Source organism: Chiroxiphia lanceolata, chromosome 6 (assembly GCF_009829145.1).
Source record: "Chiroxiphia lanceolata isolate bChiLan1 chromosome 6, bChiLan1.pri, whole genome shotgun sequence".
NCBI classification, from domain to species: domain Eukaryota; kingdom Metazoa; phylum Chordata; class Aves; order Passeriformes; family Pipridae; genus Chiroxiphia; species Chiroxiphia lanceolata.
In genome coordinates, this window is record NC_045642.1 from 60,078,579 (window position 1) to 60,102,352 (window position 23,774).

General features: G+C 45.6%; 1 protein-coding gene across 1 annotated transcript in view; it reads left to right on the forward strand.

Moving 5' to 3' along the window:
- The window catches only part of RTN1 (reticulon 1), a 118,035-nt gene that overhangs the window by 73,549 nt on the left and 20,712 nt on the right, over positions 1–23,774 (forward strand). The gene's annotated exons all lie outside the window — the stretch shown is intronic.

The following is a 23,774-nucleotide window of genomic DNA, read 5'->3' on the forward strand; positions in this document are numbered from 1 at the left end:
TTTAGAGATGTTCAGGGAGTCCAGGTGGGGACTGATCCCCTATGGCCACAGCAAGCAGTGCTAGCCCAGCACTTCTGGAGATTCATTAGGAAACTGATGATCAAATGAAGCTGTTCAACATGCCTGGCTGTGTTTTTGACACCATGCTATAGATCCTTCTGTGGCCTCTGGCCAGGTATATGTAGTTTAAAAACATTCAGCCAACAGTTTTACACGGAAACGTTAACTATTTCACTGTTGGTACTGTAATCCCACCAAGTGTTTTTTCACTCCTATCCATGGTATTAAATATACTTTTCATGGCTCATCAGAAGTGCTTGCCCTGGGCTGGCAAGACAAAAATTGATTTTGAGTGTGGGAAATACGTGGAGAAACTGTGCAAAGGGAAAGCCCAGCGTACAGCCTGGAACAGTCTTGCTGATTTTGTTGCTCTCAGTCTGTGGCTTCCTGCCTCAGAGATCTTTCTGCTGTATCTGCCAGACATGCTGAAACCACGGCCATCCCCCTAAATAACAAGGTGGAGCACAGCAAGTGCATGTGTGGTTTGCGCAGTGATAACTCAATGTCTCTGCTTAACGTCTATTGCCATCCAGTGGCAATAACAAAAATGGGCAGTGACTTCCTACCTCCATTTTACCGGGGCTGACTGTCATGATTTCATAGAGTGGAGCTCTTCCCATGTCATGAATTGCCAAGCAGCCTCTCCCACTTTTCCACGTGGTCAGAACAATTGCTTGATGCAACACAGGCTTGGCTTCGGCCAGAGTTGTGCAGTTGCTACCTGTGTTAGTGCTGCCAACTCCTTTTCCTCCTGCAGAGCACAGAGGGGAAGGCAGAGCTGTGGCCAAACATCTGCTGCTTGGCTGTTGCTGCCCTCACATCACTCCTGGCATCTCCTCCCAGAGGTGGACAAAGCCCTTATGCAACAGGGCTTAGAGCACATCTGGCTGTGGCTCTGCAGGAAGGGAGGGTGCCAGCTCAGTTTCTTTTTTATTTTTGTTTTATTATCTTCTGGGCTTCCACACGGCTTGGGCATACAGGAAATTTCAGGAAAAGACCTGCTGTGCTGGAAATATGCATCCTTTGGCCTGGAGAAGTCTGCAAGAAGCCCAAAAGAAGCCTGGACCAAGGCAAGCTGGGAAGGAGCTTCTTGGCTGAATCCTTTCCTATCTTCTCTTGTAGTGCCTGCCAGTTCCTCTCTGACAGGGGGTCCTGGTTGGTGTCCCACAGCCTGTGGACCTGGTCCTGGGCAGAATTCCCTTATGCTGGAGGAATTTGTCTCTCCCCAACCTCTCCTTCAGTGACAGTATTAGATTTCTTCTTCTTGATCCATTGCATGAAATGCAGCTTGCTACCTTTCAGATCAGATGTCTGAGCCCAGGTTATAAAAAAAAGAAAGAGATGTGGACATTCATAGTAATGGTTACTTTGTTTTTATTTTATGGCAAAATTTAGGAAAAGGAAACTGCAGGCCTGAGGCTGTTGAGTTGGCTGTCACTCACATGTTAGATGACACAACTGTCAGGACCCAGTCTCCAGGCAGGATCCTGATGAAAACACAATCAAATAAAATTAATAATTTCAAGTGCAGTATTCTGCAGCACAGTCCTATGCCACCCTGCTATGAGGCATTCTGATTTTGATGCCTTATGCTTTCACAGCATTACTCTGGTTAGTCTCCTACAAGGGCATGTCCTTAAAACACACCCTTGGTGGCAGCTGTGGCTCTGAGCTCGCATGAGGGACACCAGGGTTCAGGTGGTCTCTCAGGTGGTGTCACAAGCTGCAGTCAGGATCACTTCTGATTTTGGAGTGACACTGGTGAATTCCCTGGGTTGAAAAATGTGTTTTCCCTTCTCCCTGGTGCCTCTTGTGCTGTCCCATCACACAGTGGACAAACACTAAGCAGTGTGGGTGTTTTCCCTTTGATTTCTCACTGTGTTCCCCCATTTGGTGCCACAGACAAACTGATTTTGCACGGTTTCTCAAGGAGGTGGTTTTCCAGCGGAGATCCAGGAAAGATCTGAAGTTATTGGGAATGATTTTTGTTCAGCTAAACATTGTCTGCATTGCGATAGCACATCCCTACTGCTGGTGGAGTTCCTAGTGAGGCATTTTTCCACGGGGAGGGGGTGTTTGGTTGGGTGATTTAGCAATCTGAGGCTCATTTCTCATCTGCATGCTCTCACCAGGCTGGCTCTGCAATCAGCAGCAAGCCAGGCCAAGGCTTAAGCATACGGCAATGTTAGTTTAATATTTTAGTGCCATCTGCTGTAAGTGCCTCCACACCCTGGCCCATCTGTTTTGCGTGCTTCAGTTTGCTTTTTATGGGGCTCCGGTAGCTTTGCATCCTTTGGAAAGTCCCTGCTTGGAAAAGGTGTACGGGAGAGGGATGTCCTGCCTGTGGGTGGAGCATCTGCACCTTGTGATGCTGTAGGAGGAGTGGGATAAAATCTGTCCAGAGAAGTAAACATGTGAATCTAGTTCTGGCCTTCCCATGAAATCTTGGAGTAGATTGGTGAACCTCTGTGCACTTGCTTCACACATGCAACAAATCAGGTGGGAAGGGACCCGTGGAAGTCTCTGGCCCAACCCCTTGCTCTCAAAGCAATTTGGTCAGGTTGCTCAGGGTCTTGTTGGCCTGTCCATGTTCTCAGCAAAGGCAGAGGTTTTGGGATAGCTGAGAGCTGGAGCCTGAAAATCTGGGTCAGTCGCGTGATGATGCCTCAGCGCCGGTAGCTGCAGGCACAGCACAGAGCAGGGTAAAGAACAGATACCACTCAGTGTATCTTCAGACAGAGTGGGCTGGCAGGAACTTCAAAAGGTCCTGAGAGCCCATCTTCTGGTCCCCAGCCAGGATTCCTGGTAGAACACTCTTGACAGATGCTTGTGACTCATTTGGAAAGGCCTCGGTTGGAAGATCCTCTACCAGCTCCCAGGTTTCTATCAAGAAGGCTGTTCTTCCATCCTTCTTTGCTTTAGGCTAAGCAATTCTAGTTTCTTAATTTTTTTCCCTATGTGGTCACGTTTTGGAGCTTTCTGAACTGTCTTGTTGTTCCCTCTGGTTTTTTTCCACCAGTGGTTGAATCCTTGGAGGTTACTTTCATGGAGATCATCCATGCTGATGATGGATTACTGCCTGCCCTACAGGCTGGGACTGGGTTTCTAGAGCCCACTGCAGCAGCACAACATTATTCCAGAGAAAAGGAGGCTCAGGGGGTACTCTGTAATTCTCTATAACTCCCTGACAGGAGGTTGTAACAAGGTGGGGGTCAGTCTCTTCTCCCAAGTAACAAGTGACAGGACAAGAGGAAATGGCCTCAAGTTGTGTCAGGGGAGGTTTAAATTGGTTATCAGGGAAAATCTATTCACAGTAAGGGTGCTCAGATATTGGAATAGGCTGCCCAGGGAAGTGATAGATTCACCATCCTTAGAAGTGTTCCAAAGTTGTGTGGAGGCACTTGGGCACCCGATTTAGTGGTGAATGTAGTGATTCTGCATTAATGTTTGGACTCAGAGATCTTTCCCAACCTTAATGATTTTATGGTTCTATGATATTGAGTTCCATTGCTGCAAGAGGAATCTCTTCCATACAACTTGGAAATGTCTATTCAGACTTATGCAACAGGCTGTGCTGACCAAAGTTTCCCTACTTGAAGTCATTTGACTCTTAATTTTCAGCATGAGAATAGCAATGGAGGAAATTTTGAAGAGTTGGAGAAGCCTAATGGAAAAATGAAGTTAACTATGATAATTTTGTCTATTTTTGAGAAATTGAGAACTTGAATGTATTAGATATTAGCTGTTTTCCAAGAATCAGGAACTAGTAATTACAACCTGAAATTATGGCAAAAATGGTCAATTAGCTATTTATTGGCTAGATTGATCAAAATGGCCAATAAAGAGTAAGAAAAGAGTTTTAAATGAAAGCATCTGAGGCATGAAGAGCTGCAGCAGAGTGAGGGGTGATTGTCTTGCAGACAACAGTTTTGTACCAGGGATTCACCTTTCCATGGTACATTTTGGGAGGTTTAGCAGTAGATGGCAGACTGAGAGGTCTTGGTTTCCATCTGCTTTGCCATTCAGCTTTCACTCCATTCAAGGAAGCTAAAAAATAACTGAACACGTGATAGGACATAAACAGGGAGCTGTGATGACATGGGCTCTGCAGACACACTCACAAGGTCTCACTGCAGAGACTTTTGGACAACTGAGGCAATGGGGAGACGTCATCTCCAGCCACTAGGACTGGAGGAGTTTCCTCATCCCAGCAGCAACTCATGGGCATGTTCCTCTGCCCATGGAGGAGGAGGGGGAACTTCACAGCTACATATTTCTGCCTTTGAACCAGGCTGTGGCTCACCTCCCCACATTTCTGGCCAGCTCGTACAATTCAGCTGCCACCTTACAGCTTGTTATACCCATCAAGCTGTGATAACTCCACCAGAGCTGAGCAGGAGAAACCTGGAGACGTGCAGGTTGTGGTGGTGGAAATGAATAGTGTACACACCAGCAGGTTTGTGTTGCACATGATTTCTCTTCACTCCTCTCAGAGTCCTTTTTTTCAGGAAGGAAGGAGTGAGTTTGGCCCTTTCTGGCCTCAGGAGTGGTTGCAGAGGGGACAAGAAGAGCTGATGGATAGTCAGATGCTGACTGTGGAGTTCTTCCTGGAGTCCTGGTTTGGTGGGAGCATAGCAGGGTCTCCTAAGTGAGGAGTGGTCACTTAGAGGAGATGCATGAACCCTGGAAAGGATCAGAACAAAGTAAAGAACAGGGGATTTTCTCCCCAGATAATGGTTTGCCTGGGCAGTGGCTGGGATTACTGCAGTGGTGATTACTGCAATAATCCCTCTAGCAGTTAGAACCATGTACATTTACCAGAGCATGACCTTGATATGACCTTCAGAAATGCCTCAGTAAATCCCATGCCTTCAGTTCACAACCTGTGTTATCCATAGCCTGAGTATTTGGCCCAGTTCACCTCTAGCATCTGTTTACTCCCCTGATTTTTGTCTCTTTTCATGGAAATTACTCCCCATCTATTGGGTAAGGTCAAACTTCTAATGCATATGTGTCAAACTGTCTTAACCACAGTGACTGGATGCTCAGAGGTGCTTTTAAAATTGGGCATAGCTTAATGTAGGAGGATCATATGTCTTCTCTTGGGACTGCTCTCTACTCCACTGCCTGTATGTGTTAAGTACTGAGCTATAAAAAATTACAGGCTTTATACTTCTGTTTTCATATATCTTCCCTTTCAGAGCAAGGCGCTGCCTCTGATGAGCTGTCATCAGTTGTAGCACTCAAACAAAAGTGTACAAACCATTCTGATAAATATGACACAAGATGGTGTTTACAAAACCTTTCTGCCAAGTCAAGATTACATAGTGACCAGTAAAAAACAAACAAACACCCCCCCCCCGAATCCACTTGTTTAACTCTGTACAGGCGCCCAATGGTTACATCAAATGTTTAAATATCAAAGCCATGAATGGCAAAGTCTAAGCCAAGCACAGCAAGTTGGTGGGTATCTTACAAACAGGTACCTGCTGACAAGAGGTATGGAGAAGCAAGATGTGTTATGGGCACAGACCTGATTTTGGAGCCCACTGCTTGCTCTGCCCATATCCATATCCATGTCTATATCCATATCCATAACCATATCCATATCCATGTCCATGTCCTGCCAAGACAAGCACCAAGGCTGGCTTAGTTCTCTTCCTGGGGAAAGCTCTCTTCAGGAGTGATTTTTCTGTTTATTCAGACACACCTCGACTGCAAAATCACATTTCAAAAGCCAAGATCTTGACACTGTGTCCCTTTCAATGTCTCTGGTTGTCAGCGATCTGTGACTCAGCTTTCAGAGAAGGCTGTGACACTGACAGGCTGATGGTGGCCAGATTTTGCAGAGGCCTTGATGTAGCAATGCTTTGCCTGCATACTCCAGCAGACCTCAGAGATTTGTTATTGACAGAGAAATCTAACATCTCTAAGCCAGCAATGATGGTTTTTCTGTGGCTGACACAATATATGGTAAGGATGGATGTTTATTCTGGATATACAGAAACATGAAAGGAAAAAAAAAAACAAGCTGTATATAATGAAGTAGAAAAGTTATATGACCTGCAAGGCTTTTTTGTAAATTATATTAAAGATCTTTCATAGAATCACTGAATAGTTTGTGTTGGAAGGGACCTTAAAGATCATCTAGTTCCAATCCTCTCCTATGAGCAGGGACACCTTCCATTAGATTAGGTTGCTCCAAGCCCCATCCAACTTGGCCTTGAACACTTCCAGAGACAAGACATCCACACCAATTCAGGTTTTTAGCTCAGAAGGTACTTAGGGAAGTTTATATACTAAACTACAGATCAGGTGAAGAAAAAAATCAAAACATTTTGCTTTTATTAACACAGAATGTTTTGCTTGTCAATGCAGTCCTCTCCTAAATTTAGTACTTTGCAGGGAACTTCTGGAACGTTTTGGTTTTTGATCAAGAAATGCTGTTTCTGAATCTCTGCAACGTTTTGTAAGCTGGGAATCATGTGTTTTCACCAGTTTCATTGATTAATTCAAATGAAAAGTTTGACTTTCAGGACTGATTTAGATTTATGATTAAGCTCTGGGGATAGATCTCTAAGTCTCAAGACAAGGTGGAATACAAATTTCTGAGTGTGTCTACCTGTTTCAGGATGGCTCTAATTTTTCAGATGTTAAGCAGAGTAAGGACTTCCCTAAGTATTGCTATTTGTGTCTTATAGATAGCATGAGGTTAGGATGAATGTATTTGACTGTAGAGAAGGGTGGGCGTGCATGTGATAGGTTTCCTTTGGGAATAAAACCTGGAGGTGGGTATTGATTTTACTGGTGTTTTTCCTTAGCTTGTGAGTGCACTGCTGATTGGGACATAATAGCAATATTGACTGAAAAGGGGATTTAGTTTTTTCTTTTTCTTGGGAGGCTGCTGAGCTCATGTCAGTTCACAACAATGTAGAAAATAAGAGATATATAATGGTCTAACAATCCAAAGGTCTTGAATCCTCCCATGAAGAAAGTGTCTCATGTTCTTGTCACTTTTAATCTTACCTTGGTTACCACTTTTCTTTGTTTTATTCTTCTGCAGTATATTTTTTTCTAACTCTCTTGACCTTTACCCAACCTGTGTAATTTAGTCTTCTATTTTTTCCAGAGAGGTATCACAGATACCCTCCCTTTCCCCTCTGGCTCTGACCAGCAGCTCGGTGGTTACATGGGAGCTGCAGCAGTGAGAGGTCATTCTGATGTTCTGCATTTGCAGCATTTTATTTGTGTGTGAGGAATACAAACAAGTATGGAAAAAAACTAATGCTACAAGAAGACAGGTTGGTTTGGATGCCAATAATCTTCTGCCTCCATCACAGGTCTACCAGACACAATCCTGCCTGTGGCGGGGATGTCTGGGGATCTCAAGGTTGCTTAAATCAGCCCTGCTAGTTGGGTTGCTTCTCTTAACCCTAAACCTCATTTTAGGGTTTATCTTCCTTGCAGCTTCAGCTTAACTCACAGGTCTATGCACTGAAAGCCCTTTGGTGTCACTTTCTCAGAGAAACCCTTTCCCAGCTGGTGCCGTAAGGTTTTATTTGGAATTGGTGATCTCTTCCAAAGGTTTCAGCAGGTGGAGTTTGCTCCATGTGCAGCTGTAAGGAGTCCTCTGTATCAGGAAAACTGATTAGGTCCATCTGGGTGCTGCCAGTCCTCCAGTGCTTTCCTGCAATTATCCAACATCACTGGAAAAGATGTACAAGCTTTCTCACAGCTCATATGAAAATAATCCCACAATTCAGTTCATGAGAGTGCAAGCTACAGCAAGAGATGACCTCAGGAGTCCTCTGAGCTGGGGTAACTTGAGAGGCACTAAAAGGACACAGATAATCAGTATTACCTTTGCAAAAAGCCATGTATTAGAGAGAGAGAGAGATAAGGCTTCCAATACAGCAAACTGAGCTTGCATTAAGGATTTGGCATTAGACTATTCAGATTGCCAGGTAAAGCAGAAATCTCAGTAAAGACTGTCCCCTTTCAAAATGGATCCTAAAGAATAATTTGCAGGGAAACAGCTTTTGATGTTTGCTTCTTATCTTTTGAATAGAGGGTGCAATGAGATTGTAAAATCCAAGGGATAAAGCAAATTCAGATTTCCAAGGTCTGGTACCATCACAGGCTGGCTGGTATAAACACTCTGCCTTGCTTGGTGCTACTTGGGATCCACAGTGGTGTGAGATCTAAACCCAGCCTCTGACAATCCCAGAGACACTTTTCACACCAACTCACTTCAAAGCAGCCCAGGAGCTCTGCTCACTCACTGGGTGATGCTGGCAGAGGCAGGGGTTGCACAGACAGGTTTTTCTGCTCTCCTTTGGAAATATAGATAATTCCTTACAGAGGCAGGAGGGAGTCCTTGCATACACCCTGATGAAATGCTGATAGCATCAACAAAACAAGGGCTGTATCTGGGCAACCAGCAAGGTAGGAGAGCTCGCAGAAAAGCCAGAGGAGATCAATAGTCAGGATTTCTGAAGGTTACTTTGTCAGCTAATGTACCATTGAAACAAGCAGCTATGCTTACTTGCTCAGGTTAAGTGCAGTTGTTCTAAAGAATGGGAGTTACTTCCCAAAGGGAGAGAATGGGCTGCCTTCCCTGTTTGTCTGGGATGCCTGCACTGGAGCTTTGCTGCTGCTGCTGCTGGAACAGCAGGACTTCGTATACCCTTAGCTGAAAGTCAAAGGTTTATTGCTCCGACCAGGGAGTCATAAAATGAGTGGGATTTAATAAAAGCCATAGTAGCAATTGTTGCCTTCTGAAACAAGCACTGACCTCTACACTTCATGTGCACAGACAGTCATTGCAGCTGTGTTTTAACACACTGATTCTGCTGCCTGGTGCTCTCAGACATGGTGATCATGCAAACTGGCCCAGAACTGTGTGTGCAGTTATGTCTGATGTTCCAGAGAAACAGCCCTCAGTTCTTGCAGGGAAAGGGCCTGTCCATACTCAGTAGTGCCATTTTGGGGGTTTGGAGTAAAGATGATTCAGTCACAGTGACAGGACTGCTGGAAGCAGTGAACCCACAGGTTTTGCCCATGCTGAGAGCTCCAGTTTTCCCAGCACTGCATGTTGGCAGCAAGGGACAGTGGCACTATCCAAACCTCCAGGCAAAGCAAGGAAGGAGATGAGTGTTATCTTTCAGATGGGATGCTGAAACACATGCACACCCTTTTGTCTACAAAAGCTGCTGAAAAAGGGCTGAGATTGGCTAATTCATTGTATGATTAATTGATTTGTTGTGTGTGATGAATTGATTTCACTGCAATAACACCAGGAATGTACAACAAAACCGGGAAATGACCTCAGGTTTTTCTGAATTCTGGTTTGTGAAATCATCTTTATTGCCTGGTTATTGAACATTACATCCAATAGATGTCTGTGAAAAAAAAAAAAAAAAGGCAGCTTTTTCCATCATTCAAAGCAGCAGTTAGCAGGAGCAGCAAGGCACCCTGCATCCATCAGAATGGTTAGCAGCACACCAGTCCTATCAAAGGGGTGATTTCCATATATATAGTTATATTTCTATATAGCTAGGCCAATGTGCTTTTTACTTGTAGATCTTGCTCCTCCAGCAGCAATGAAAGGGAGATTATGTTGGAATGAAGTTTAAATGGAGAAAAGGACCAAAGAGCTGATCCTACTAAGTGCTGAAAGAGCTCTGGCACGTGCTTAATGGTGCTGAATTATTCATCGAGCTGGCTGGGCAAACTGACATTGCAAAAGGAAATAAATGAGGGTGCTGGAGGAAAAATGCTAAAAGATGTGTTAGACAAATGTCTCAGTGGCACAGAGTTCACAGAGGATCAGGCCTGGGATCCCACCCCTTAAGTACCATTTGCTGCCCGGTGCAAGCCTTTTGTAGAGGAGAGGGTGGATGTTTTGGCCGTGCACACAGGGGTGACTTTGGTGATGTCTGTGGGACAGACATCCTTTTGGGATGTGAGACCTTTGAGGAGGCACTGTAAAAAACAGGGAATGGCCAGCAAGCAGCTGTTTAGGGTCGGAGGCATTGATGGGGCAACTCATATAGCAGGCAGAGCCATGAAAACTGAAAGGTTAGCCTTTATCTGATACATCTGATTGGAGAACATGCCATCTTTTACCCTTCTTAAAGAAGTCTTGCTTTCTTCTGTTCCTGCACCCCTTGGTAAATCAGTCACAAGTTTTGCAGTGCCTTCTCTCAGTGCTTCTTCTCCAGGTGAGAGCCCCTTTCCCTGATCAATCTGGGCAGCTGTCTGGAAGTATTCCCCCTCTTCCCTGCACTTCCAATCCCATGGAAACAGGGCAACACTGGCTCGTCAAACTGTTCTGCATTACATCACTACATTTGAAGGAAGGGGGGGAACTGAAGGCTATTCTTTAGTGTGGTTGGGGTCTGACCCTGTTCTCAGGGACAGTCTGGGCAGGGACATTGCCTTTGTAGTATTCACTGCACTACAATCTACAGCAGTAGCTAAGAGGAGTATCTTGGATGAGAGTCCTCACTTAACTCTTGCTTGATGCTACATGGAGTGGGGCTGAAAAGATCAGTGTGATAATCGTGGCCTCACAGCCCTGGCTATGCTGTGGTTTGAGTCCTGCCTGGGGAGTAGAATCATTTCCTGGCACCTCTCTGTCTGCTAAGACTAGAAATGTTGCCTCAAACACTGTGTAAATGTCTCTGTTGCATATAGCTGTGCTCTCCTGGGTATTTTGGAAGAAAATATTCAGAGCACTTGGCTTCAGCTCCTGTTGTTGCTCTGATTTGGAGATGGTAGCAGCTGAGATTTTCAGGAATTATTCAGATGCGAGCTATGCTTTTGCCCTGTGGGCAAGGGTGGAGCTCAGAGCAGCAGTTTCTATTCATGGATTTGAGTCAGGCATAGATCTGTACCATACTTGCATGTATAGTCCTATACCTGAGTTATCTCCTCCTGCCTGCTCTGTGCTTGCTCAGTGGAGTTCCCAGTGCTGCTAAACAGAGGTTTGGCAGAGAATCATGCAGCAGAAACACATACAGCAGGAACTGTCTGGGCTTTTGCAAACCCACCATCAGCATGTCCAGCTGTGCTCAGCTGCATCCAAGTACCATGTTTATTGCTTCTTTGGGCTCCTGCAGAGTCCAATGCTCCTTCCTGTTTCCAGAGCCAAAAGCAGAGCAAGCCCCTGTGCCATCCTCAGCAAACCCAGGGGTAAGTCCATCCCATCCACTTCCAGCAAATGTGGTAAAACAGTTGTGGCAGCTGGGGTTCATACCTGACCCATCTCTAAAGACATCCCTGCTGGAGTGTGCTGTGGTGAGTCCTGAGTTCCTGGTCCCCATCACCTCAGGGACTTGTCAGCAGGACCCACAGTCCCCACCCAACCTGTGATCAGGTTTCCCCGGGATCTCATATCCAAGTCCAGCCAGGTGTGACCAGGCCTGTGGGCCAAGTCATCACCTCATCCCTATAGCACTGGCTCAGGAAAATGAGGTACCAACAAGGAAGTGTGCACAGCCATGTGCATCCTAAACCACCAAGGTTTTTTTCCCAAGATTGGTTCTCCCTTCTGAAAGGATAGACCCTAAGAAATAGGGAGTTCCATCTCTATTAGCTTATCTTGGTAATCCACACCAAAGGGAAAAGAGATGTGAAAAATCAAAACACTGAAGAAGGTTCTGCCCCACACTTTAGTTTTCTGCATTTTTTAAAAAAAATCAGAGTTAACTGTGGGGGTTTGAATCTTTCCAGAAGGATGAGACTGCAACACACTTTTGGCTGTCACTCCAGCAGGATTTCGCTTTTGCTGACCAAAGAGAAGAGTCTGTAAGATGCTGAGGCACCCCCTGTGCATCCTTTTTAGCATATTTCAACCCAAAATAGGAAGAGAGGGATTGTAAATATTTACTGGAGTTGTGTATCAGAGAGCACTCAGGGATCCGCATTTGGATAATCTGCATTGCAAGGCAAGGGAATAGCAGATGACTTTGAAAGGCTGTAGTGCTACATGTGTTTCTTAGCATGCACAAATTGCTCCCTGATTTCTTAGGAGAAAGAAAGCTCTGTGCTGATTATTGTTTCTAGATCTTATTTTAGTTGTAGTGCCTGGAGATGCAGTCAAGATCAGGATCTTTTGTTAGCCAAGATAAGAGCAAGCAGTAAGGTCCTTTCCTTGGAGAGTTTGCAGGATGAATTTCAGTATAAGGAGGATTATGAAACGCAGGGAACACCACCATTTTGTGCTGGCTGAGGCACAGCTCTGCTTTCCTTGGTGCCTGCTCTTTTTTTCAGTCCCCCAGTCCCCTCACCATGGTTGTTACCCCTTGGGTGAAGAGGTGGGTGGAAGGGTGAGGGAGAGGGGAGAAAAACGAGGGATCTGTGGTCTGCTCTCTTGGGTTCCCAAACCTTTTCCCTAATTAGATCCATTTGATCTAATTCCAGAGAATTGGTAAATTCTTGTGTTAGTGAGTCACTACATGCCTGACCCATGTACCCCAACTGTACCTGTCCCATCACAAAGAGGAAAGATGAGGAAACATGCCTAATATTTTCTTCATAAAAATGACATACAGAAGTCTACCCACTGCTGTTGAAAAAAGAAATGTGTCTCTCCTCTTTTTCAGGAACTGTTTTGGCCCTTTACTTGTAGGTAACATGGACATGGGACGTTATCTCCAACCCCTACACCCCAGATCTCTTATCTGTTTGATTTGAAGATGCTCTCACTCCTATTATATTTGGAATCAGCTTTAAATACAGCTCATGCAGAAGGGTGCAGTGGGTTTGCTAGGAGATGAAGCACAGCCAGCCCCTGGTAGCACAAGATTCCTCCTGTCACGTACTATAAATGATGCTTCTGCTGTACATTAGAGGAACGGAACTGCATAAGGGCCAGAGGACCAAGTGGTCTGCTTTAATTATTCATCATTAGCAATAGCTATTATTATTTAAGAGCTGCCTTTCTTAGGCTGACATATCAACTGCTAGCCTCTTTCTTCCCTTGTTTGCTACCATCCAATCTCCTGCTGCATTTGCTCTTCTCTATCAAGCCGGCTCCAAGCCATTGCCGTACCCCAGCCATCCAGGCCTCCCGGACTGCTTCTCAGGGCTCTTGTTTGCAGCTATTTATACCAAGCCAGGCAGTGCTTTGCTCCTCCTGTTAGTCCCAAGTGTGTGTTGGGTTTCCCTTGCTGTGCTCCATCACTATCCCCCCTGAGTCTGACTCAGATGCTGCGCACAATACGTTCACGGGAAGAGTTCCCACCGGCGGTGCCAGCACGCCTTACTATCATCTCCATTTCTCCCTGAGAGGCACAGGCCTTGTTTACTCTTCTTTTAATAACACAGATGGTTTTAATAGTTCTTTGCCTTCGCCCCCAGTTCTTTCTCCTTGTCTGTAGTCTGTCTAATGCCTCCTTCTAAGTGATGGCTTTGTCACTTAATCTCATTAAAACTTCTCTTCATTGAACTCCGTGAGCTGCTTATCAGACCGTAAGCCTAATCTCCTATTTGTAATTAATTTGTTCTGTGCCTCCTACAATTTGGCATCATTAGATAATGGCATCACTCTCAAGGTCACTGATACACAGCATGAGGTAAACACTCGTGGCTCCAGTGCAGGCTGCCCTGATATCCTCCTCCTTCCTCCTCTCTTTGACACACCACTTGATTTTATTGACATCTTTCTCCCCTTCCCTCAGCCAATTTCTGATGATGCTTCCTGTCCAGCGTGTGCTGCTGTGTGACTGCAGATCAATATCCCACACTGTCTGGAGGCAAATGCTTTTCTGACATCCTCCTAGTGCAGACTCATCTGCACTACTTTTCTGCTTGCCTTTCGGCTCCTTCCTACTTGGTCCCAGAATTCAGGTGCACTGTTCTTCCTTTGCTGAGTTACATGTTTTCTAAACTTGCAGAGCCTTGTCACAGAATCACAGCATTGTTTGGGTTGAAAGGAATCTTAAATATCTTCTAGTTCCACCCCCTTGTCATGGGCAGGGACACCTTCCAGTAGATCAAATTGCTCAAAGCCCCATCCAACCTGGCCTTGAACATTCCCAAGGATGTCCTTGTGGGCTCGAGGTGGGAATGGGATAGAAGAGCCTTCCGCCTTCAGGCCTTTGGGCCCAGTGGACACTCAGTGGTTCACTTACCCATGGCATAGGTAGAAACAAGCCACAAATCACTCTTATGGTTTGATCAAATCATAAAAATGCACAGATCATTATTATGATTTGGCATCCATATTTTTAAAAAAAAAAATTAAAAATCCTGGGTTATCACAAGTATCAGCCAGTACCATCAGGCAATTCACATTGGTATGATGAAGAAGAATACTAAGCACCAACCCAAGATGAAAACCAACCCAGAGCTTCCCTACTTGCTGCCCTTACACCATGGCCTCCATGGCAACTTTGCCTCCAGCCTGTGCATAAAGGTGTTTGCAGGGCCCTGCCCTGTCTGGGTCTGCTGGCTCAAACCCCCTTTTAGCAATGTGCTTCACAGGCTACAAAAGGCAAGAAGGACACCTTTGGTAATATTGCCATTTGCTCAATTGGATTTGATGGTATAGAAATGTCTAGGACCTTTGGAGGCTCTGGAAATAGAGTCAGCCTGATCCAAGCTAAATCTCTTCATTTTCCCCAATAGATTCATTTTCATCTCTCATATTTCCCTGTTGGGATGTAGTTTCTAACAAACTCAAGTTGATTTGACCCATTCTTTCAACTTTTGCTGTTCTCCCCCTGAAAACAATCTACTAAACTTAAGTATTAGATGCACACAGAGCTGTCATTAGATAATAGGTATCGTTATTCAATACAGTATTGATCACAGTATTCAGAAATTCAGCATTCAGGCAGCTATAGACAACAGCTTCAAATCCATTACACAGAGCTATGGGGAGGAAATCTTACAAGCACTAAAAACTCGGGACTTTTAACTCACTAGAGCCTGCAACCTCGTTTTCTAATTGGCAGTTTTTGTAACTGTGCCTAATTTTTCTTGCCTGGTAGTCAAGAAATAAAACAGTACCTCCTGGTGAGAAATCCTGCTGCCTTTTGGGACAAGGCAGGTTGCTGTAAAACAGATATGTATTTTTTTTCTGAGGTAGGCAAATGCAGGAAGGACATTTTGCATTTGCTCACATGATGGCTACACACACATATCAGCCCTGATACTTTGCTGGGAGCCCTCATGAGGCCACTGGGAAGATCCAGTTTGGTCCCTCAAGAGTAGCTACATTCAAGTCACCGAGTGCCACATTTTGGGTAAGAGGCAGCTCTTACCTGAGGATATGTGGTAATTACTCCCAGTGAAATGTCCCTGGCTCAGCAGCAAGATGTATTTGCAACTGGCTTGCAAGCTGTTAGGAACTGCATGTTTTCTTTGGATGTGATAATGCTTCAAGATGCTTGTTTGAGGCCAGAAAAATTTCATGGTTATAGTCAAAAACAAGTTTCTGCTCAAAGGACATATTGATAAGAGCAACTGACAGACATTGAGACTGACTTCAGGAGACTCACTCCTGAGATCAGAAAACCAGGTTTGGATCAGCAGATAAACCTTTAGCTTTCCTAAACAATCCATATTTTCTAAACCATCCTTGTTTTGGTCTCTCTCTGCAACACACTCCTCCAAACCGTGCTGAAAACATCTTTTTAATCCATTTACGTAACTGTCTTCTTATGTCACGCTGCCATTCTCTGTGCTCACACAATCACTACACCAGTGCAATCAACACAAGAACAAAAATCATTTTATTCAGCGCATACTCGTTTCCTCTGAGGTTGGGCCCGAGTTTGGTTTCGTTCAGCTGTGATATGCACTTGGGCCCCAGCCCATTGAACAAACTGCAGCACTAAATATCCAGCTATCTACTGTCAAAAGGGATGTTTTAAATTTCAGTTTTGTTTTATTTTTAATGATCCATTTGTCTCTTCAGACTCGGGAGCAGGCGGCTAGATAGCTGTGATTCGCAGCCACAGGCTGCCCGCTCCCTCCTCTGCTTCCATGGAAACACATGTTGGATGAGGCAAAACCAGGCATAGACTTGAAGTACACGATTTCCAAACTATTTGCTTTTTCTTGCAAGGAGTCCTTTACCCCTTGTTTATACAAAACTCTGTGTGAGGGGTAAAGCCCTTTAGGGAGAGGCAGCTTTTCGAGGTGCCTGGCTGGTGTTGAGGTTTGTGTATCATCCCTGAGCATGTGAACGTGCTGCTCAGAAGGTGAAATGCATGAGGGAGGTTTGGAGCTGGAGTCATTATGGCTGTGGCATCTGGGATCAGGAGGGTTCAGCTTTTATGTAAACCCTTTGCTATACTTTTATCTCCTCCCTGCAGAGGTGAAGATTGCACTTCAGGACCCCAAAGACACCCAATTTGCACATGTAATAGCTCAGTGTGTTCTCTAGGCAGCCTCTCTCCTCCCTGGGTCATGGCAGAAAGCAGATTATTTGCAGTTTGATGGCAAAATGTGGGAGGGCTGGGAAAAGGGCAGCAGCTCACACAGATCTGCACGGCACAGGCAGGGCTCAGTACAGCTATTTGGGTGGCCGGCGTTGTTTTGCGTGGCCAAATTCAGAAAGATTCAGAAAGAAAGAAATTGTAGGAGAAAATGGACCCCAAGTGGCAACCACCAGCTCCCCCTGCACCACTCATGTAGCAATCTCTTACCAGAAGCTCTCTGACCCCACAGGGGCACCAGTTCACTCTGTCACCAGAGGTTAGGCTGGAAACCCGCTGGCACAGGCATGACTCCACGGGGCCGGATCCTGCTGTAGTGCTCTGGTTTGCAGAATCTGAACCTCACCTTGGCAGCTGCACTCCCAGGATCTTCTACTTGACCCCTGTTTGTTGGTAAGAGGGGTAAAACAGCCCTCTTCGATGTAGTGCCTCTAATGAGGCACTGAGGGAAACAAGTTTCTGGGTGATACACATATCGGAGATCTTTCCTATATGGAAAAGAAATGTATTTTATCCTCCATCACTTGCAAAGAGTTTAAATTTTGAGGGCTGCTTCTCTTTGTGGCAGCCTAAGCACAAAGCAGGGCAGAAACCTTTTATTCTAGAATAAACCCCAAACCAAGCCCTTTCAGCTGCAGGAAAGTATGGAAGCCCCATCCATTCTTGGCCTCTTAACAAAGCCTTGTCTCAGGCATCAAGAGGTAAAAATAAATGTCACTCCAAGCTGCCTGATGATTCCACAGGATTCACACTAATCAGAGCACTTCATTAATTATTTAGCTTCAGGGAAATGTGCCAAACGGTTCTGACACAAAGTAATTGCCACGTTTACTTCCCAGCTAATGGGAAGGCCAAAATAAATTGTTCTGGGCTGAGTGGGTGTGTGTGGGTGGGTAAGGGAGTGGGAGGAGTGGAGCAGGGGCAGGTTCTTCCTGCCCTTGTATGTGGTTTAACCAGTGCTCCAGAACCCACAGAGCTTCACCACGTCTCAAAGGGCTCAGAGTTGTCCCCCCCTGTGTGTCAGCGTGGGCTGGGTATGTCACAGCGCTCGGCCACGGCCATCTCCATCCTCCCCTCCGTGCAGTCTGCCTCCGAGCATCACGCCTCCGTTTGCTTCCTGCCCGCTCCAGGGCTCCTCTGGCTCCTCAAGCCAACACGGGGGCTGCTGGTTTGTTTGCTCCGGGCTGCCAGAGCAGGATTAGACCCTGTGCTGGGAGAAGTGCAGAGCTGCATCCTGCGCGGAGGGCTCTGCTCCCCCCTCCCAGCTGCCGAAGCACGTGGTGACAGGCACCAAGCAGCTCTCTCTGCTCCAAAATAAGTAGGTCTCGACTGCAGGTTTGCGACCTGAGAAAAACAAACAAATGCAGAGCAGGGTGGCTATATTTATCTGGAATTTAGAAGCTGTGGTTCACAGGAAACTTTGATCACTTTAAATGTCAGGCGATCTGGGAAAAGAACGAGGGGGGAAAAAAAAGCACAGTTGAAAAGCAAGTGTTTTGGAAAAGGGAAGAGCTGCTGCTTCCGAAATGAAGTAAATCCTTCTCTTCTGGCCCTCATCCTAATCTAGGGGGCTGATGTCTCTCAGCTTCAAGCTGGGGGTACGCAGAGGCTGAGGTTTCCAAAGCCTGGACCTGCAGGTGCTGAGCACCAGCAGCACTCAGAGCCCTGCCCAGCATTCAGGAAGAGCTGATCATATGTACTGCACCTGTGACAGAGGAGGTTCATCCGAAACAAAATATCGCAGTTGAGTTTGGGGCTTGGGTTTGTTTGGTTTGCAAACAAAAAAGATTGTGGTTTTCTTGAATCTATCATAATTTAAAATTAATGTCATGCCATTATGTTTTATCTCTGATTAATTTTCAAGGCATTATTTTAAGTACCTGGCATATGAAATGCGAAGACTTCAGATGGGACACAGGCATATCATGCTTTTGGTCTCTGGATGCATTTATTAAGAATGAAGTAACTGTTACAGTACAAAGGGATATTTGGTGGTACCTGTCTCAGTCAGGGAGTTTCATCAAAGCCCCAAGTACTTCAGTGTTTTCAATAAGTGAAACACTTTGGGAAAGCAGTTCTGAAATCCCAGCAGGCCTTCTGCAGTGCTTGCCCAGACCTATTTTACTGTTCTCTTTGGAATTCCCCCATTTCTGTAAAAGCCAAACCTGTTGCAAGGGAATTCACTATTCATGCAGAAAACGTAGTATGTTATCCTTTCACCTCGTATTGTTCATGTGCAGTGCTCTGGGATAACAGTTATTTCTGGATCTCTGCAAATCTACACAGTTACTCTGAAATTCCTGTTAATTTACCATCTTGAAGAGCTATTATTGCAGCAGAGTGGTTAAATGTACTGTCAACAAGAAGAACATTTTTCCTTATTCAGTTTTGTCCAGTGGACTTCCATGATACTTATTAATTGATAAAGATAGCAAAATAACTCTATTTTGCATATATATATATATATTCAAATTCACCCTATATCTCCTTATATATGCATGCTCATCTCAGAGTAGAGATCTACCATTTCTTTTGCAGAAGCATTCAGGAAAATGTGGCTTATGGTGTTTAATGATGTCATCAGGGAAATCTGAATTCCTTAGTTTTTTTTCCTTTGGTTTTCTAAATGTGAAATAGTTTTGCTGACCTATCTTTAATCCTTTGGCCTTGAGAATGGGAAATTAAATTGTCTTTTCTCAGATACTTGGTGTCAGCATCCAAATCAAGACTTTCTCATTGTGTGCAGGGAGGGGGAGCAAGGATATATGATGTTCAAGTACTCAGAGATAGGATCTGTTCTTCAGAGAAAAACCCATTTCCACAAATTCAGTGTGTTTAACTCAGTTCTGCATTTTTTTCTTCTCTTTTTTCCTTATTTTGCATCTGCTTGCATGAGATAACTAGTTTTAGGGATGACTGATCTTAAGTTTCTAATTTGCTGGCTCCAGGGTGTGGATTTTCGTTGCATATTCTGCTGATTGGATGCTGGAAGCTTGCTTGACCTTGCTTATGGTATCTTCTATAAGATAAATACGTATTACATATGATCCATCCTTTCCTCTTCCCTCTGCCCCTTGTGAGGGGATGTGCCAGGGCAGGGAGAGCCCCTCAGTACTCAAACCACCTCTGCTTTTCTGTGTAGCTCTTCTTCCAACTGATGTCCTAAAATGCCCCACAAAACCATTTTCCCTGTTCGTCTCCCCAGCAAACACAATTCTGACCACTTTTCAGCCAATGCTTCTGGCACATCATTTCCTGATCTAATTCTTCTAAATTACCCTAGAGGCCCATAATAACATTTAAAACTCAAGAGTGCTGCTTCAGTGTCCAAAGCGCTTCTGTAGCCAGTGCTCATACCAACTCTCACCAGAGCCCTGCTCACATTCTTTCTTTGCTTTCTCCCTCCCACAGCCTTGTACTGACACTCCTGTCTTACACACCAGTATTTTATGTCCTTCATTTCTCCTTTTGGCTTTTTTCCCCCCTTAGACAGGACTAATGCACTCCTTATCCATCATCCCTTCGTGCCACGCAGCACCGCTGGCATTGCTGCAATAAGCAGCCACGCTCTCTGCCTCCTCCCTCGCCTTTGCAAGTGCTGCAGGGCTGCTTTTGCTCAGGACAGAAACAGCTGCTTCTTAATCTGCCCCTGCCCAATGTGCCCCCCCTCCCTCTGCAACCTCAGCCAAGATTTTTGCGTGTTAACAGCCGGCTTCCCAGCCTGAGTACGATTTGGGCTGCGGCATCTTGGTACCCAGGTGTCTCACATCCATGGAGCAGGCGGTGTGGCTATTGGATCCAGCAGTGTATTAGTGATCTGTTGCTGTTTTCCAGGGAAAGCTGGGGTTGCCATGACAATTGTGTGCTGGCCGAGCCTGTGTGTGCATGGCCACAGCATCTGCACACCTCCTTCACTAATGCATTTATTCTCCCAGCCTCCCTGTTCAGTGGGGTGGGGGATGCAAAGATGCCCGTGGTGGGATGTTTGAAGCAGCTCTCTAGCATGGTGAGCAGCTCAGAACCTGCTGGATTACACTCTTCCCTGAAATAAATTATTTGGGGGGAAGAACTGGGGCTGGAGAAAGGGGTTTGCTCTATGTTAAGTCATTCTGCACCTTCCCCCCCCCCCCCCCCCCGCGAGGTTTGGGCTGGCAGGAGGAGCACCAGGTACAAGAGCGGAGGAGCCAACAGAACACTGCAAACCACAGCTCATTTGCGAGCACCCCTGGCTGCTTATGAGAATCTCAACCTGAATTAAGGGCTTGTGGCACTGCTGCAAGTGAAACCTCAGTCTCCTGAACCTCTGCCTGCAGGCTGTTAGTTTAGTTTGCAGTCGCACAGTTTGTAGTTGTATTTTGCACTTGGACAGAGCATCCCAGCCCCTGAATCGGCACCTGGAGCTTCACAACTTGGGCCTGATCCCAGCAGGGCAGGAGCACGGGGTGGCCCATGTAAGCTGGAAGCAAAGCTTCAGGCATTTCTGTGGGAACATCTTTCCTGGGGGTGCACCAGAGCTGCCTGAGCTCATGACCTGGATGTGTGGAGGAGCAAAGGGCAGGATCTGTCTAGTGCAGCTCTGTGGCAGAGCTGTGTTGGCTCAGCACGTTGTCTGGATTGCAGCAGGGCTGCCTGCCTGGGGCATGGCTCTCTCCGGGCACCATGTGCCATGTGCTTGTAGTGGCGTGGTCCCTGCTCACATTCTTATTTCTCCCTCTCCCAGCAAAGCATCTCAGAGGGGCTGTGCCTGCCCTCCAGAGTGCCAGCAGCAGAAGGAGAGAGCTGGCAAGATAAGCTGCTCTAGAGCCCTGGTGGTTTGTGGCACTGCCACGTGGAAAAGCCCAGGCCTCATTTCCCCAGCTCAGCCACTGCCCACCAGTCCTTGCTTTGAGATTCTGCTAAAAATGCATCATTGTCATCTCTTTTGGGCATAGTTGGCCAGAGAGGAGGCTCCTCTGTCCCCCAGGATCTTTACACAGCACTGGGCAGGATTTCACCATTTCCAAGAGCAATGCAATCCCAATTCATCTTTACAATCTTGATCCCCCCTGCTCCAAGAACGACAGCCTACCACCCTGCAAGTTGTATTGCAGAAATGAGTCAGGCTCCTCTGTTAGAGCCACAGATGTTGTGCTGGGTGCTGCAAAAACAAAACTTAAAAAGCAGACAATGCCCCAAATTTAAATAGACCAAGCAGACCCGGAGACCTAAGGGAGGTGATTCCCAAGGTCACGTAGGAAGCCTGTGGCGGACGCAAGGACTGAACACAGATCTCCTGAGGCTCAACCACACTGTGGTCTCAAGACTGTCTTTTCTTTTGTCTTCCAGTCCATTAGGAAGATCAGTTAATGAAATGGAATTAATAATGCCAACTGCAGCACCAGCAATGCTGTAGGAGAGAGAAAAATTTCACAGCACAGACTTAAAAGCAGAAGGCTTGAAAATGGGAATAGGCTGTGAATGCCATGAGAGCCCTCTGTAATGGGGGAGTGCAGGAGGTCAGCCAGAGTTTTAGGGTCTCTTCAGCTTTACTGATCGGATATTAAAGGAGGAATGAAGATGTAGCCACTGCCTCCCCCACAGGAGAGAAACACACAATTTTAAGGTTCCCAGCAACTGGAAAAAAAAGTAGTCCCACTGGAAAGAATCAAAAGACTTTTCTAGGTCAATGGCAGGAATAGAGCCTTTATTTCTATGAACCTCGCAGTCAAAAAAAATAACATTAAACAACCAAGAGAAGTTATCCCACTGAAGAACCAGGAGTAAATAAAAACTGATTCTTATGTGTAAGTCGTGCTGTTACCTGTAGTAATCAAGGAGCTCAAACTGCACCACAGGAGTCCCGGCCATCTCTGGGATGGCCTGTGAAGAGGGTCTGTGCCCTCTCCACTGAGACACATCAGACGTTCAAAACTCAAAACTGTTTAATAACAATAGCGTCAAATCTAAGGACTTGCCCCCACATGGCTCATTTACTAGGATTCAAGGAAGGGCCACCTTGTTGCCAGGAAGGGAAGCAAGTGCAAAGTTTGTCTCACCTGATTCTTTCACACACTTATTTGACTCATGTCACGTGGTTACTGCTGAATACCTTATGATAATCTCAGACTTTGAGCAAAAATGGCTACGAAGAATAGTTCTGCTGAGCAGAAAGTGAAAGAGGCAGCAGAGCAGAAGCTTAGCAACAAATCTCAAAATCACACTTCTTGTCCTCATGAACCATCCAAATATTCTGATTGATGATTTAAAAAAACCCTTATAAACCCAGGCATTTCAAGACTTATAAAAGAAATTGCAAGGAGACTGGAACATTGTGTGACAGGCTGGGACATGGGGCTTCTTTTGTTACGAGTATTCAGCTCCAGACTTTAATTGCGCCAGTTTAATACCATATTGTCTTTTTTACCAGTTTATTGACTCCTTTTGTGGTCTGAAGACCTGAGAAAAAAGGTAATTCATCACTGCATTACATCTCCTAAGAGAAGATACCAAAGACCTGGGGCAAAAGACAACAAGGACAGAGCTGTCTATGTTCTACCTGCAGTAGATTGTAGTGATGGACCTGAAAAAGCCACTGGCTTCTCCCGGCTCACGGCCTTGCCACTTGAACTGCCTCTGAGTGATTCTGCAGACCACAAAATGTGCAAGAATGAGCACCAGACAGTGAAAAGGATGAAAGCAAAGCCAGGATCTGGCCCATCCCTCTGCTATTGACAGCGTCCTTACAAAAATGTAATTGCTGGCTGCCCTTGGCTTGGAGTACTCAGGCAAAAATTCCCCGTTGCTCTTCAGAGCTTCGAGACATATTAATGCAACTTTTAAAATAGCATCCTCTCTATTTTTGTTGCTAATGCTAAGAACAAATTAGCTTAGAAGAAAAACCCAATGATCTCCCTTAATGCTATTGTTCTCCTGAAGTGCTAAGTGTCAGGATCTTACAGCACCACGCTGCAGATCTGGCGCTGCCCTCAATGTGTCCCACGGAGCGCTGACGCCGAGTGATGCAGAGCGCTGCTCCGAAAAATGTAATCGGTCCAAAGTGCCTTCAAAGTCACTGCTCTTTGAGCAGAACTAGCAGTGGTTTCAGCTCTGCCTTTGGATTTTTAGTCATTAAATAGCCTTTGAAACCCATGCTCATTTCCACCGCCGCCCTCTGGCGGGATTGTTAAGGGACAGCCCTGAAGTTTATGTAGTTCCATGTGTGATCCTTCCTGTGTTGGAACAGTGGGTACTTCTGACCTCGTATGGACTGTTATGCCAATTCAA